This window comes from Primulina eburnea, chromosome 14, assembly GCF_022965805.1.
Source record: "Primulina eburnea isolate SZY01 chromosome 14, ASM2296580v1, whole genome shotgun sequence".
Classification (NCBI taxonomy): Eukaryota; Viridiplantae; Streptophyta; class Magnoliopsida; order Lamiales; family Gesneriaceae; genus Primulina; species Primulina eburnea.
The window spans coordinates 10473008-10491238 of NC_133114.1; positions in this window are offsets into that span (position 1 = coordinate 10473008).

The following is an 18231-nucleotide window of genomic DNA, read 5'->3' on the forward strand; positions in this document are numbered from 1 at the left end:
TTAAATCATTTAAATTAATTTTAAATAAGTGTTAGCGATGCATGATTTATTTAAATGCATTATTTTAAATATAGTCATGCTTATGTGATGCACGCTAAAATACTTTTCGAGTTTCATGTTTTAGACGTTTATCCGAGGCGGGATTGAGGAAAAGACCCGGTGACGACTCTTGGCAATTTTAAAGATGATATTTTATTTTAAGTTGAGTTTGAGGACATTTAAATAATTTATTGAGTTTTAGCATTTTTAAGCCTAATTTATTTATTTAGTAATTTTAAGACTTTAAAACTTTTAAAAGTTTAACAAGTGTGCACTTTATTTTATTAGGGGATTTTATTTTAAGATGAGTATAGTTAATATTTTAACTAATTTATTATTTGTGCCAACCTTTTTAATTAGTATTTGATTAGCATGTTATTTATTTTAATTAAGCAAAATAAATTCCCTAATTAAGCACAAGACTCACACACACACACACATGTTTACACACACTAAAACTCACGTATAACACACACAACACACACACTAGTTATTTTTAAGATTTTAAAAGATAGAAAAGTTTAGGGTTCTTCTCCTTCGAGCAGCCGCCCCTCCCCTATTATTTTTCCCTGCAAGTTTCGGTGGATTTTATTGCAAGAAATCGGTGCCACGTTCGTCCCGGATCAAGCCTCGCTTCCTTCTCGCTTCGGTATCGTCGTCACGGTATTTTTAATATCAAAAAGGCACGTATATCCTAATCTTTCTGCATCGATCTTGTCATAGTATGCGTTGTGTTATTTTATGCGTGAAAATTCGTGTGTGACGTTCGTCGTTTGAGCGGAAAATGATTTGAATGCGTTTGAAACACTTTTTAGATCTGAAATCTCGTAACTCACTGTTCTGTTGAAAACTGCGATTTTTCTGTCGAGATTTTGAGAAAACTTTCAACTACAAAATTGTAGAACTTTTCGATACCTTCGATTTGATATAAAATTCGAGATTTTTGGATGAAAATTGAGTGAGTTATGATGTTTTTCGTGGGACTGCTCAAACTGCGTTTTCAGAAAAGTTACGATATTGGTGTATTCTTGAAGTTTCAGTGTTGCAGGCTTCGTTGGAGATCGACGGGCATTTGTTGCTGCGTACGGGTATGTTAGTAAGGATGTTAAGACTGTTTTGAGGTTTCGTTTCATGTCGATAGGCACTCGAATTATTTAGAAGTCGTAGGAAACGGTTTGATGTCTTTTGTCGTATTTTGGGTCGTAGGTGTCGTAGAGCGAACGATGTTGCTTTGGAACGTTTGTACAACTTGGATTGATGTTATGGAATGCTAGGATGGGTCTCGAGGTGTCGGTGCATGGTCCGTATAATCGAGTCTAGAAGGATAAATATTGAGTGTTCAGAATTTTCGTAAGTTCGCGATCATAGTGGGTACACGGACCCGTACACGGACCCTGACACGGGGTCCGTGCCTTTGTTTTCCTTCAGTGTCTTTTTCCAGTATCTACACGGACCCCTACACGGATGAGGGCACGGGGTCCGTGCCTTTGAGTCTCACTTAGTGTATTCTTCCAGTACCTACACGGACCCTCACCCGGACCCTGACACAGGGTCCGTGCCTTTGCTTTCCTTCGGTGTCAATTTCCAGAGCCTACACGGATGTAGGTACGGGGTCCGTGTCCTTCATTTTTGGGGAAAAATAATTTATTATGCTTTGAGGTTAGACGTCATGGGTTAGTGCAATGATTTACAAAGTCGAGTCATGGGAATTGTAGAACGTCCTAAGGAATTGAATGAACTCGTAAGTGAGCATGATTACCTACGTCTAAGTATGCAAGTTAAGCATGTCAATTCATGATCAGTATGTCCAGCAACGGCCCCGATCGAAGTCCAACAAATCCCTCAACGCCAAGTAAGTATGTATGACGTGCAAAGAAAATATTTTAAGTTTTTGAGGTATGCTAATTGTCTTGTGACCAAATTATGAATGGGTTTGGAAGTCGGTGAACGTGGCCGAGGACCTCTCCGCCCCGTTAAATTATGAACGGGTTAGATCGTGGTTGGAAAGCGTTAAATTATGAACGGGGACCAACCAGCCCGTTAAATTATGAACGGAGATCTCATGTATGCGGCAGTGGATACGTCCCTGTCAGCCCAGTACTGTGGTTTGTCTGATCAGGCATTTATTATGTATGGGTCACTTGCTTTGAAACATCCTCTACGCAAAATGATGAAGTTATGTATGTTCAAGTATGCAGTATGTTTATGAAAGTTTATGTTGATGGCACGTCTAGTTATGTACGTACGTATGTTCAAGTTTATTATGCAAGTTCAAGTTTCAAGCTATGTATGTCCTATTTTAAAGTTGCATGTGATTTTATTATGTACTACTCGTTACTACCAGTTTATACGTGTTGAGTCTTTAGACTCACTAGACTTGATCGATGCAGGTGAGTATGTTGATGAGGAGACAGGAGGTGGTGACCAAGGGGCAGGCTTGGACTGAGCGGGAGGCTAAACCCGAGGACCGCCATGTTTAAGTTTTATGCAAAAGTTAAATTACTCTGATTTCATATTTTGATGGAAATACTTTGAGCAAACCTTTTGTGAGCAAATTTTTATTTTAGTTATTTTGAACAACCATGTCTTATGGGGGACTTGGTTGAGATATTTTATGGCAGACATTGAAAGTATTTTTACATTCAAGAAAATTTTTAATTTTTCCGCAAATTTTAAGTATGAAAAGTACGGTTCGTTACAGTGAGCATCAGTGGCAGGAGGGAAATGCACCTCCACCCCCACCGGACATAAATAAGAATTTTGCTATTGGGGATTAGGAGATGTCGTAAATTATTTGACTATATTAATTTTTGGGTTAGTATTACTGATGTTCTACTTATGGGCCATAAGTTTAACTTAAAAAAAATATGAATGTTTTCGGGACTTGTAGAGGTTGTAAGAAATTAATGATGGTTCTTGGTTGCTAGTCGAGTAAATTTTTGAGGATTTCATATAAGCAACAGCGATTCGGAGACTACGACAATCTTTCGGATTATAAATGTACAATTTGAGGATTTTAAGTAACTATGAAAATGTAAGATTAATTATGAGAATTTATTTAGGATACATGTTCTACATAGTTGAATTTAAGGATTAAATTACATGAATTTAGAATTTTAAGGACCCGATTGTGATAATTAATAATTTGAGGACCTAAGTTCAAAAATAAAATTCTAAGGGACTATTTTTGAATTTACCAAATTTTGGGATTTAATTTTGAGTCGAGAATTTAAAAGTTTAATGAGTTAAAGATGGAAAATTTTATGGGGACAATGATGCAACTTTCGAAGAGTTTTAGGGCCAAAATGTAAATTTGGAAAACTGTAAGGGTCAGATTGAAAGTTTCAAAATTTTAAGGATGTAATTGCGAAATTTTGAGGAACACTTGGGATTTTAAGTATTTATAGAAATGTAAGACGTGTTATGAGAATTAAATTTGAGATTAATAAACTTAAGACTGTTGAACCTTATGATACGGGAAATCTATAAAATGAAATTAGAAATATTGAGTACTCATGGGTAATTGTAGAATTTTCGAGATTTAGGGAAAAAAAAAATTGGACGATATTCGAGGAAAGTAAGAATTAATTTTACAATTTTAAGAAAATTGAGAACTTATTTAGTAGTAAGTGAGAATTGAACGGTTTAAATGGTAGGAATTTCGGTTATTTAGGCTCGAAAGAAATATATAATATTTAGATATTTGGGCTATAATTTTATAATGAATGGTAACCAAGGACATTCTAGGATGAATCAATCTTAGGCGTGAAAATTTAAGCGTTAGTGAAATAATGTTGTGGCAAACTAAGAATTTAAAGTGATGACAATTTAAGTTAAATTTTATCGGTTAGTTAAGTTATAAGTATAAACATTGAGTTAGTAAATTTTTTGGAACATAAGTTTGATGTGTCACAAGTTTTAGTCATGATCTTAACAGTTAAGATTATACCTTGTGAGAATTTAAATTTTTTAGGAAAGTTGGGTACGATGATGGTTAGTTTAATTGGTAGACGCGAGTAAGAGGTGAGGTAGACACCTTGTCTTGAGAAATTTTGGAAGTCATTAACAAACTTGAGACTAAACGGATATGTGTATTGGAATGATTTTATTCAAAGCTATTTAGATTAGGTAAGTTTGAATTTCAAATTTATGGGATAATTGTTCATAGGGAAATTTTGAGTGAAATAAAAACAAAAGGGAATTAGTTGTGTCCAATATAAGTTATCAATTGATGAATATTAAGATTTTTTTTTTATCAAGTAAGAAATCTAAAAGCTTGATATGGGGATTCTAGAGTTCTATGGGTTATAAGTGGAATTGATTTATTAAAGTTAGTCTAATGCTACCATGGGCTAACTTATTAAGTTTATATGCTAGAATTAAGTAAGCATTAAGGATACATAAGAATGCGACACTTGTTCCAATGAGGAAGTTCAGAGTCCTAGGCCTCGACTAGATTGTATTTGGGAAGAGGATAGTTTGAGCAGGTAATTGATGCTAGAAGTGTTATTATTAAGATAGAAAGTCGAAGTTGTATAATTGAGTTTTATGGATTAACGTTATTCGAGGTTTAAGATTTACAACGATTTCACACCCGGGATGCACTTGTAAATAATAAGTTACGTAAGTTTAGTACCGTAAGATAAAGATTCGATTCAAGGATTTTAGGCTAATACTACTATGAGGTTGAAATAAGGTGTAACTTTTAAGCGTTCTACTGAGAAAAGTAGTCGATCAGTAAATTTTGGTACAAAGGTTTCTTAAGTCGAATTGCATAAATGTTAATATAATAAGTCGATGAATATTACGAGTATAGTATAAGAAAGTAAGGTGCGATAAGTTTAGACATCCATATCTAGTATGAGAAACTGCGAGATAAGTCAAAATTCGGGGCTATAGTTGAATAGAACTAAGTCACCATAAGTTGTTTTAATGTTGCGATTCACAAACGAGGACTTTGGTAGACAAATTTATTTAGGATTGAGGAGACATAAGGACAGCTTAATATTTAGCTTATCAGAGTAGCACATCGGAAGCGTGGATTATTAGGATTCTAGAATTAAGATTCTAAACTTTTTGTTTATCAAGGATAAGCGAATTTCGAGGATGAAATTTCTTTTAAGGGGGGAAGGATTGTAGAACCCGTAAATTAGACTGCGTATAAGCCATGCATAATTTTAGTATTTAAAATTAAAATGATTTTTATTGTATGAGTATTTAAATTCTTTTCTTTAAATTTATTTATTTTACGCAATAGTTTAATTGTTATCTTTTCAGTTAAATAAGTGAGGCCGGACTGGAGATGGAGTATTGAGATAAGTTAATAAAGATTTAATTAAGAAGTGATAATTTAGCATGTTCATTTCATTGAATTATGTTTAATTATTTTATGCATTTTATGCATAATTCATGCATGATAGAATTTAGTTCTTAAAATTTTAAAAAAATTCATGCATTAGGATTTCTAGGTTTATTTCACGTTCGATCGAGGAACGGAGACCGGAGAACTTTCAGAAAAATTATTTTATTGCTCGATTTATTTTTTTAATTAAGTGGGAACGTTTTTAAGTGTATTTTTCAGAAAGGGCAATTTTTGGGTATTTTTACCCGCATTATTTTTATTTTTATCGGTACGCTAATTTTATCGAATCAGAGGAATTTTTAAGTGTTCGGCTAATATTTTCAAAATCTTTTCGACATGAAATATTTTTCAGGAGCGTGTTTAGATTTAATGGGCTTACTTTTAAGCTTATTGGGCTTAAATCTTTTTTTAAACTTTTAATTGATAATTTATGGCCCATTACCTATTATTTAACTATATAATATATCACCTAAACTACAATTAACCTAAACCTAATTACTTTTACACCGCCGACACCTCCCTCAGCTCCCCATCCTCTCGGTTTTCTCAAACAACACTCATGGAAACCTTCGGCTGCACCATTCTTTGCAAAGGAATAATCCTCTCGAGTCTCCCTCCTCCTGTTTTGGTCGTCGATCAACATCAGGCATGTCTTGTAACATCAGTTGTGCATCATCACGTTAATATTATTGTTATAGATGTAGTCTTGCATGAAAACTCTTGATCCAAACGTAACACGATTGATTTTCGATTTGGACATGTATTTTGCACTCCAAGCATTGCTGCTCACTTTTCTTCTGAATTTCGTGCAAATTGCTAGTAGTTCGATGTTAAGGGACTGTCCATAGCAGGTTTGTGAAGTTTAAGGGCTGAAGTTGAGGTGTGATCTAGTTTGGTTGGAGATTGATCAAGAGATGTAGGTGTTGGCTTCGGGCTGGCGTTTTTGTGAGAACCGCGATCGTGGGGAGCTGCGGTTTGCATGGTGGAGCAGCCATGGGTTAGGCTTGTTCATGAGGGTCCAGTCGAGGTCTAGGAGAGGTGGGTTAAGGGCTGGAACAGCTGGTCTCGGTCCAGGAGCAGATCGAAGGGGGGTTTAGTTGAAGATAGCTCGGGTAGTTGTTCTTGGAGAGGCTCGAACGTTTCCGTTTTTAGTTGCACAGTAGATGATTCGTTTAGGCTTGGTTTATGAGTTCATTAAGGACTAAATGGTGAGTCATAAAGGCTGGACATGTGGTGGTAGTTGGGTGGACCGAAGGAAATTAAGAAATGGAGCCATGTGTTGGGTTTAGGATGTTGCTTGTGGGGGTGGCCGAGAATTATTGAGTGAAGTTAATTAGCCGTAGGTTAGAGAGCTAATTCTGAAGATTTTAGGGGCTGTTAGAGGGTATATTAATTATGGTAAAAGTTTGGGAAAAATTTGATTAAGTTTCGAGTCGATTCGGGGTAAAACCGAGACCCCGGTTCAAGTTTTAAAACAAATAGATTAAGTTGGTTTTTGGGCTCGAGTTTACGACTAGGAATACTTATAAAAATGTTTTGGGACATTTTAAGGGTTTTGGTAAAGTTCGGGTCGATTTTAGAGGTCCAGGGGTGAAACGATAATTTTTGGGTTTCCAGGGGCAAAATGGTCATTTTGCACCCGGGGTGATATTTTAGTCCTAGCAGCGCCCTGGACACGAATCATAATACTTTTTAAATGTTCATGCATCACGTTTACGATTTTTACGCTATTATAATAATTATGGTGCATGCTTAATTTAAAGGAATTAAGTGAGGAAGAGAAGAGCAATCCGTCTCCGCCGCGCCACGTCGTTATTTCGTTTGTTTTCTGTCAAAACAAACCAAGGCATGTTTATATCTTCTTTCACTCTTCAATCAAGTCTTATAGGTATTTTTAAATATCGCAAGTACATGATTTTAATGCAAGAAGATCGAAATTGTTCCTATTTAATTATGTTGGCTAATTATATTACGTGCATAGAAAATATTCATTTTTGAGATTTATGCGATATTGCTTGTGGCCATCTCACTATCATGGGAGCATTATTTTATCTGGTCGCCAGTTACCGGTCATGGGAGCATTATTTTACCCGGTCTCCAGTTACCGGTCATGGGAGCATTGTATTATCCGGTCGCCAGTTACCGGTCAGTTCAGTTCAGTTCAGTGCAGGGGCCACTTGCGTAGACCATAATCTCAACAGAAAATTTATGACACGCTATTTCAGTACAGGGCTCCTAGGATCAAACATTTTCACTATGATTTTCAGTTCAGTTTGCACGTATTATAATTGCTCATGACAAGTTATTTTCACATTATGCCTCATGACATGATATTTTTATCCCATGCAAATTTTACTATATTATTTACTTGTTATTTACGATATATGCATGATGAGTCTTTAGACTCACTAGACTTGATTGTTGTAGGTACTGATGATGTCGGGGCCGAGGGCGGGGACCAGTGAGCTAGCTTGGGTCGGCAGTAGTGGCACCCGAGGACCTCATTTACATCACTTGCCATTTTTTATGCTCAAACATTTTATCTTTTGTTGGATTATTCTGAAATTATTATTTTGCAAACAAATATTTACTTCCGCTGCCATTTTGAATATTAACCTTGATTTATCAGTTTATGTTATGAATGAGGCATTTTAATTATTTTAAAAAGAAAATGTTTAATTTTTCCGCAAATATTCAAACACGAATTTTCGGGCCGTTATAGTATCAATGTATGTGGACTGGGTGAGACCAAGCAATCTTCTTGATCTATCTCTATAGATTTGTATTCCCAATACAAAAGATGCTTCACCCAAGTCCTGTATCGAGAACTTACTTGCTAATCATATTATAGTTGATTGCAACATTCCTACATCATTCCCAATGTTTAGAATGTCATCAACATAAAACACCAGGAATGTCACAACACTCCCACTGACCTTCTTATACACACAGGGTTCCTCAGGATTCTTATCAAAACCAAACTCTTTGATTGTACTGTCGAATCTGAGGTTCCAACTCCTAGATGCCTGCTTTAGACCATAAATAGATCTTTGAAGTTTGCATACCATATGCTCACTTCCGATAGATGTAAACCCTCCAGGTTTGAGACATGTAAATCTCTTCCTTAATATCCCCATTAAGAAAGGCTGTCTTGACATCCATCTGCCATATCTCATAGTCATACCATGCAGCTATGGCTAGCAATATCCTTATAGACTTGAACATTGCAACTAGTGAAAAGGTTTCCTAAAAGTCAACTCCTTGTCTTTGAGTATATCATTTTGCCACCAATCACGCCTTGAAGGTCAATACCTTCCCATCCGTCCCAAGTTTCCTCTTGTAAATCCATTTACACCCTATGGGAACAATTCCCTCAGGTGGATCCACGAGATTCCACACTTGGTTCGAATGCATGGAATTCATTTCAGATTCCATTGCTTCAAGTCATTTTGGATGAATCGGCATCAGATAATGCTTCCTTGAAGGTCCTTGGATCACATCCATGGATAGGCTCATCATGGCCCTCTTCAAGAAGCAGACCATACCTCATAGGTGGTCTCGAGACTCTCTTGGATCTTCTAGGAGCTTGTATCTTCACACTTGGCTCTTCGGGTGTGGGTTCTATAATTGTGGGTGTCTCTCGAACCTCTTCGAGTTCTATCATCTCGTCTTTTCTATCCAATAGTAATTCCTTTTCCAAAAAGTTGCATTCCTAGAAACAAACACCTTTGTTTCTTGGGGATGATAGAAGTAGTATCCAATCGAATTCTTTGGATATCCCACAAAGTAACATAAAATGGATCAACTATCCAATTTATCTCCCACTACCTGCTTGACATAAGCAGGGCTCCCCATATTCTAAGATAAGAATATTTGGGAGGCTTACCCATCCATAACTCATATGGTGTCTGCCTTTGAATGGACATTTAATGGAATATCTTTCAATTTTAATTTATAGAGATCGTTTTCAAGTTCTCTAGTACCAATCAAACATTCATTCTTGTAACTGTTGCAAACACTCTTGCAAAATAAACAAGAATATCCATTTTTATCAACATATAAATGGAAACAATTTTTTTCACCAAATCTGGTACAAACAAAACATCTCTTAAAATTAACTTAAAACTATTGTTCAACAATAAGTAAACATATTCAATAGCCTTGACAGCAACTCTTGCCCCATTGCCCATCCTCTAGAAGGTCACACCTTCCTTAAGCTTCCTACTTCTTCCCATCACCTGTAACTCATTACAGAGATGTGAACCACAACCGGTATCTAATACCCAAGAAGTAGAGTTAATTGAAATGTTTACTTCAATTTAGAACATACCGTTTCCAGAACTCTTCTGAGCCAGATATTCCTTGCAATTTCGCTTCCAATGTCCAGGCTTCTTGCAGTGATGACAAACATCACTAGTCTTGTCAGCCTTAACTGGTGTGGCTGCCACAACGGGATTCGGAGATTGCCTCAACAAGGGCACATTCTTCTTGGGACGTTGGAAAGAACGCTTCTTTCCATTCCCATGTGGATCAATCTTCGTACCAGATTAAGAACCCACATAAAGAACCAACTTCTCTTTCTTGATGGTTGATTCAAACGTAACAAGCATAGTCACCAACTCCTCAAGGGTCGGCTCTAGCTTGTTCATGTTGAAATTCACCACAAAAGGATCAAATGAGCTAGGAAGCGATAACAGCAACACGTCGGTGGTCAACTCCGAAGGCAAGATCAGATCCATGCCAACGAGCTTGTCCACGAGCCCAATCAACATCAGGCCATGCTCATGGACTGAGGCCCCATCTCACATGCGCAAAGTGATCAGCTCCTTGACGGTAGCATGCCTAAGAGGCCGTGTTTGCTCACCAAAGAGCTCCTTGAGATGCAAATTTATGTCAGCAGCACTCTTTGCATCCTCAAAACGCCTCTGCAGCTCATCATTCATAGAAGTCAGCATATAACACCTGGCTATCAAGTCATGGTCACACCATTCCTTGTAAGTCTGCAATTCCTCAGGAGTGCAGTCAGTCGGAGCCTCAACAGGGGGCGACTCAGTCAGTGTATATGCTATCCTTTCCGAATTCAAGACGATTTTCAGGTTTCTTAGCCAAGTGAGGTAATTAGGTCCAGTTAATATATGTTTGTCGAGCATTACGGATATCGGATTGCGAATCTAATACATTGTCAATTTGTACTGAAAAGTAAAAACAGATAAATGTTGATGACTATTTTAAAATATTTAGTAAGATATGAAGTTTGGACTTTTACTTCATAAATATTTGCTCCCACTGTTTTGACATCTTTCACTACCCTCTAGTGAAAACGGGAAACTCCTTTCCTCAGTAGGTACTTAAGGTCCAATTAGCGAATTATGATCCCGAATAATATCAGCCAATCACAATTCCTAAAAGGTAGTTTCCAATCGCATCACAATGCAACCCTCTACGTAAACTTTTGTCTCACGTTTGATTAGGACCCAATAATTTGACGTCGTTCATCTTCACGTGTCAACCCTTACCCATCGATGTTGAACCTTAATGGACGGTCGCCATGAGTTCCCCCAATAATATGAGCCAAAATCATGGGAGTTCCACGTAGTTCACATCACCATGTCAATGGATGTCACAGCTTTCCGGCACCCAGAGCTCCCCCAATAATATGAGCCGAGCCCCGAGTACGGGTAGCGTTCATCATGCACCCATTTTCGATGGAAGACAAGGAAATTATAAACAAATTTATAATTCTCCTTTTCGGGCTTGATATTAATTTTAAATCTTATTCAAAATGAGGGTTTTTAATTTTGAAAGGTCTCATCATTAATTTTATTTTAAAAGCTCGCCATGTTTGATCGTATGTTTGCCGGATTCATGCAACTTTGTTATTATCATAATAATAACGCACATACTCATTATTTATAACATATCATGCATATATTATTAACAGTAAACAAACAAGGATGATCAATCGCCCCAATACTAACGGACCGTGTGAGCTAAACACGGGCCTATGTCCAATCTTAGGGAAATGCACGGGATGCAAATGCAACTATTACATAAGCTTCCAATATTTACATGTCTTCGATCTTTATAATCATCATGGCCACCATCTTCCAATCTTGATCATCCACTAAACTAATATTTACAAATAAATATCCATGGCAAATAGGGATACATCTCATGGGGGTGGGAACGGGCCATAAACCAAGCCCACTTTATAAATTGATAATTATTATAATCATTCAACACAAAATATCCTAGGAGAGAAGGAGAGACATTTTTTTGGTTGTGGGAAAAGTTAAAGTAAAAAAGTTGCATGCCAAGCCTTGGTTATACAAAAAGTTGTCTCCCAACCTTTCACCTCCCTTGCATGCCTTTCTATTGTAACAATTACAAAGCCCATGGACTTTTATTTAAATGTCCCAAACACATTTGTGACCATTTAACCATTGCTTGATTTTACTCAAGCCCACTAGTCTAATAATTATTTTCAACTGGGCTCTACAAGACCCAATATTGTTTAATTAATTCAACACTTGAATTAATTTAATTATTTGGACTCTACTAGGCCCACTAGTGTTTAATTAGTTCAACATTTGAATTAATTTAATTTAGTCCATAATAATGTTTATGAAAATCACAATTTTCAAATACATTATTTGTTTGGCCAACTTTTAATTTAGGAACACTTCCATAAATTAAAATTTACATTTCTCTCATAGAAGTCATACTTCTATTTTTCCTTTATGCTTATAAACTCATTTATAAGCCGTTCAACACATTGAACTAATTTCTCCTTTATAGAAGTCATATTTCTAATTTTTTTTTACGCTTATAAACTCCTTTATAAGCCGTTCAACACATCGAACTATTTCTCTTCTCAACGGGATCTAGAAAGCTAGTACTTGTGTGGCCCTCAATGGTTCATTGATACAACTAGCCGTGGGTTCACATTTCCATGTGATTCGGACTAAACATGTCCTTATATGAGCATACCCCAATTGCTCCATTCTTATTTATCAACTCCTTGATAACAAGAATGTCAGAACTGAAGTCTGATAGTACCCAACCAACCATGTTAAACGCTTAGCAGCATCGCTTACATGATTCCCTAGGTATCAAATGATAGTGCCTGCAAGAACCATTCAATTATGGTTAGCGTACAGTACGGTCCCTTCAACTCATATATCCCGACCGATTCGACAACCATTGGTTTATCGAGAGTTGTCAATGAATCGATACTATGTGTCATGTCGTAGTTGCATCGATGGTGTAATCTATGAAACCCCTTTCATAATTACAACCATACTCTGATCAGAGATTTCAACCTACATACACATGATAACACATACGATATCCATACCCGAAGGTAAGCGGTGAATCCCCGACTACAATGCATCGACTCCTATATGTTTCGACAGAACACCCAACCTTGCCACCTGATGACCCCATGAGAGTCGGTAAACAAGTCAAAGTGTAATTCTAGCACATAGAGTTTCAATGTTGTCCCGGGTCATAAGGACTAATGGTGTACAACCATAAACTAGGACGTTTCCACTCGATAAGTGAGAACCACTTGGAAAGTCCTTTTATGGAGGGTTGTTCAGTGCACTCTACCAGGAGCACCTATCTGTATGTTCGGACATCACAATGTCCCCTACCAATGAAACATGGTACTCACATCGCAGGTACTAGTCTCGAACTTAAGCGGCCTATATCCTTATTAGCGGCGGCTGAATCGACTAGGAACTGTTTAGAATATACAGTATTCCAAATATGAGTTTCATGATACTCATCATATGAGCATCTCATATTCTTTCTACTATTTGTATATTCAAGGTCTTTATCTATGCAACTAGCATGGGTATACAGATAAAGATTTGCCAAAACAATAATTTCAAATATTATTAAAATAAAGATTGCTTATACATAGAGTTTTATTGTGAACACTCGGCCAACACTTGGCTCGACGGGCACGTACTCTAACAAGATCTTCTTTTGGATACTATAAATCGAAGGTGAAGGAGTCAAATGTTCACAAGACGGCTTTCAGGACTCGATATGGGCACTACGAGTTTATGGTGATGCCATTCTGGTTGACCAATGCACCATCAATCATCATGGAACTCATAAATCGCGTATTTTAGCCGTATCTGGATAAGTTTATCATAGTCTTTATAGATGATATTCTGATTTACTCGATGAACAGAGAAGAACAAAGACAGCACTTGAGAAGGCCCTATAGTTATTGAAGGAAAGAAAGTTGTTCGCTATGTTCCGCAAGTGCGAGTTTTGGCTCGAGATAGTGGCGTTCTTATACTACATTATCTCTAGAGATGGATTTGAGGTCGATCCCACCAAAGTCGAGGCAATTAGAGAGCGGCCAACACCTAAGAGTGTAACTGAGATCTGCAGTTTCTTGGGTCTAGCTGGCTATTTACCGGAAGTTCATTCAGGGTTTCTCTTCTATTGCAGTACCCCTGAAAGCGTTGATGAAGAAAAATGTGAAGTTTATTTGTGGATCAAGCTGCCAGGAGAGTTTCGAGAAGTTGAAGCAAGCTTTGACTTCAACACCAGTCGTATCGATGCCATTAGAGCAAAGAGAGTATGTTCTCTATATAAACGCTTTGAAGCTTGGTTTGGGCGCAGTTCTGATGCGGAATGATCAAGTGATAGCATATGAGTCTAGACAGCTGAAGGTTCATGAGAAGAACTACCCGACTCATGATCTCGAGCTTGCAGCAGTAGTTTTCGCTTTGAAGGTCTGAAGACATTACTTATATGGGCAGAACACCATCTTTACTTATCATAAAAGCTTGAAGTACTTCTTCACCTAGAAAGAGTTGAATATGAGGCAGTGGAGATGGTTAGAGCTGGTGAAGGATTACGACTTCAAGATTAGCTACCATCCGAGAAAAGGATAATGTGGTCGCGGATGCTTTGAGTATAAAGACAACAACTATTGCTCAATTGTAAGTTCAGATACCATTGCTGGCAGAGATTCAACAATTCAAGCTTGCATTGTATGCTAGGGGCGAGGATCCTAATCTTTCTACTATGCCAGTTCAGTCGACTCTGAAGGAAAGGATCCGAGCATGTCAGTCTTCTGATGAGCAATTACAGAAATGGAGACTGAGAGATGAATCTAAAGGTCGGAAACTGTATTCAGAGGAGGATGGCGTAGCTGATGTCAAGATCTACTTTGGGTTCTTGGTGGTCATTCATTGAGAGATGTTGTTATGAAGGAAGCCCATAATACTACGTCTCCATTCATCCTGGATGTACGAATATGTATAAGGATCATTGTATTGATGGTCGGGCATGAAACGAGACATCTTGTATTTTGTGTCTTAGTGTTTGACGTGCCAGCAGGTTAAGGCAGAACACCAGAGGCCAGCTGGGAAGCTTAAGCTACTTTCTATTCCCGAGTGAAAATGAGAAAATATCACGATGGATTTTGTAATGGGATTCCCAAGGACTATCAGGAGATCCAATGCCATTTGAATGATAGTTGATCATCTTACGAAATCAGCGCATTTTTTATCTATTAAGATGAAATTCACCATGACTCAGTATGCAGAGTTGTAAATCCGAGAGATAGATAGATTGCACGGAATCCTAGAGTTCATTGTTTCGGACAGAGATCTGAGGTTCACATCGTTCTTTTGGAAGAATCTGCATTCAGCTACGGTGACGAAGTTGTTGTTCAGTACATTGTTTCATCCTCAGACTGATGGTCAGTCCGAAAGGGTGATTCAGATTCAGGAAGATCTAGTCGGAGCTTGTGTGATCGATTTTCAGGGCATCTGGGAATCAAATTAATCTTTAGTGGAGTTCACCTACAACAATAGTTACCAGCTATCTATAGGTATGGCTCTTTACGAGGTAATTTATGAGAGGAAATACAGATCACCGATATATTGGGACGAAGTTTGCGAAAGAAGAGAGTTAGGCCCGGACTTGATCAAACAGATAGCAGAGCTAATAGTCAAAATCCAAGGTAAGATAAAGATTGCTCAGAGCCACCAGAAAATCTATACTGATAAGGGGCGAATGGAACTAGAGTTTGTAGTGGGTGACCACGTGTTTGTGAAAATAACACCTATGAAGGGTATTATGAGATTTGACAAGAAAGGCAAACTCAGTTCGAGGTTATTAGGATCGTTTGAGGTTTTGGAGAGGAATGAACATTAGCTTATAGAGTGGCGTTGCCATTGATGCTGGCTAGAGTGCATAATGTGTTCCATATCTTGATGTTGCGAAAGTACATGTCCCATCCATCTCATCTACTGAATTATTAACCTCTGCAGTTAACAACAAATATGTCCTACGAGAAAGGCCTACATAGATTCTGGATAGGCAAGAGAGAATGCTCCGGAACAAGGTTATTCAAATGGTCAAAGTCAAGTGTCCTAAATCATTTGGATGAGGAAGCTACTTGGGAAACTGATACTGACATGAGGATACGCTACACAGAGTTATTCGGTAAGTCTTAATTTCAAGGACGAAATTTCATTTAAGAGAGATAAGAATTGTAAGGTCCAAAATGCGATAACATAATCCAATTGCATGCAAATCTAAGAAAAATGAAATATGCCTAATTAAATTATTTTAATTTCATTAGTTAAATGTGGTAGGCATGTTTGCGTTTAAAATATGAATTTCTACTCGAATGCATATGTCAATATTTCTAGGGTTATTTGAGATGCACCTGAGAAACGGAGACCGGAGACTATAAAGGAAAAATATTTATATTCAATGATTATATTTAATTAATATATGATATATTTAATATGAAAATTTCGAAAATGGTGTCTTTTGGATTAATTTTACGTGTCGAGTTATATTTTAAACCAGTAATCGATTTTTGACGCAAATAAATACTTTTTGGAGACTCGGTTAATATTTTCGAAAACTTTCCTAGATGATATATTTTTTCTACTTTCTAATGGGCCTATTATGCTAAGATTAATGGGCCTATTTCTCTACCCAAGTAATTGATACCAAACTTGAGTTTCCAAGCTCTAATTCTCCCACAATCACACACCTAAAACACCAAGAGACCTATGGTTTTCTTCCCTAGCAACACATGCACACACATACACGTCCCTAGGCTTCTACTCATCGGGTTTTGAAGGAAAAACTCAGCAAAGGTCTTCCCCGTCGCTCCGGAAACGTTCCCTCGCGTCAAGACTCGAATATCCGTGCGTGAATCAAGCAAAGTCACGCCTTATTCCTTCTTTTCTCATTTTTCATGCCATACTATGTGTGAATATGTGTTCTTGCATGAAAAATCTAATAAGCATCATATTATTTTCGTTTATATGACATACACATGGAAAACTTGGATTTTCTTCCTTTATAACTCATGATATTGATGTGCACAAGGGGATACCAGGTTAGGGATGTTATGGGCTCGATTTAGGGGTTTTTTAAGAGTCCTAGATGGTGATGTGCAAGGTTGGAAAGGGAGTTTAAAGGGGCTGCACGATTTTGGGGTTCAAGGGAGCTAGGGCATGGGTTTGGAAGAAATCAGGTAGAAGGTCGTGTGGGTTGCTGTCTAGGCAAGGGGCTGGACTCGTGAGCATCCTATCCACGAGCCATGGTTCTCCATGCACGACTGGAGAGGCTCGGAATGGCAGGCCCATGGCTAGGGCACAACCTAGCTGTGCCGTGTGTAAGAAGGGATGAATCATGCACGTCCTCACGCATGGCTCTCTAGGTTTGGTCCAGCAGCATGATAATGGTTTGATTATGGTCCTAGGATGATTGGTTAGGGTCTGGTCTTGTTGTTTAGGTGCTAGGATCGAAAAACATGGGACTTGTTGAGGCTAGGGTTTAGTCATTTTCCGCGAAATTTCAGCAGGGTTCTAGGTGGTTCATAAGCACTCTAAATGACTTGAATTGGGTTCAAAAGGGGTTGGATATGTGTTATTAAGCTATGGTTAAAATTTGGAAAGTTTGGTTAAGTCTCAAGATAATTCGAGTTAGGACCGGGACTTCGGTCCAAATTTTAAAACGAATTACGAAATCTAGTCAAGGGGATTAAGTTATATCTAAGAAATGTTTATGAGTGTGTTTTAAGGTGTTATGGTAAGTTTGGATGGATTCGGATCGGATTTTTAAGGTCCAGAGGTAAAATGGAAAAATTAGGGTTTCAAGGGCAAAACGGTCATTTTACACTTGAAAATCTTGAATGCTGTAACGAATGTTGAAAAGTTTTTTTTGAAAGGTTATGGACTTTTATGAAGAAAATTGATAATTGTTAAAAGACGTGTTGTATACTTGGTTTAAAAGAAAAATGATATTTATGCATGTATTTTATAAAGTGATGAAAATGTTGAAAATGTTTGGAATGAAATGACTTGAATGTGACGGTAAGTAAATGGGGATTCGTGAGGACAAAGCCCCAGTGGAACCCGTTTACGAGATAAAGCCCTGTGGGAACCCAACACCTAATTTCCATAGGCCGTGACAAAAAATGGTTGATGGTGTACCCACCAACTATAGGCCAAGGCACAGAACGAAAAATTGGTTACTGTTGCCCCGCCGCGTGGCTCTCTGAAATGTCTCTCGCTTTTAACTTTAAAATTCTACTACATTTTTTTTATCTAATTAAGCATAAGGTTGACAAACACCATTTAAACTAAATTACCATTTTCATAAATCAAAATAACTTAACATTTTAAATCTCAAGTGCATAAAATCCCTAAATCATAAATTAACAAAATTCAACTTCTACCGTTAACCTAGACGTAATAAACTTCAAAATAAATCATAAAATCTCTAATAAAATCCTTAACAAAATTTTTTGAATCTTTTAACTATCGAGCTAA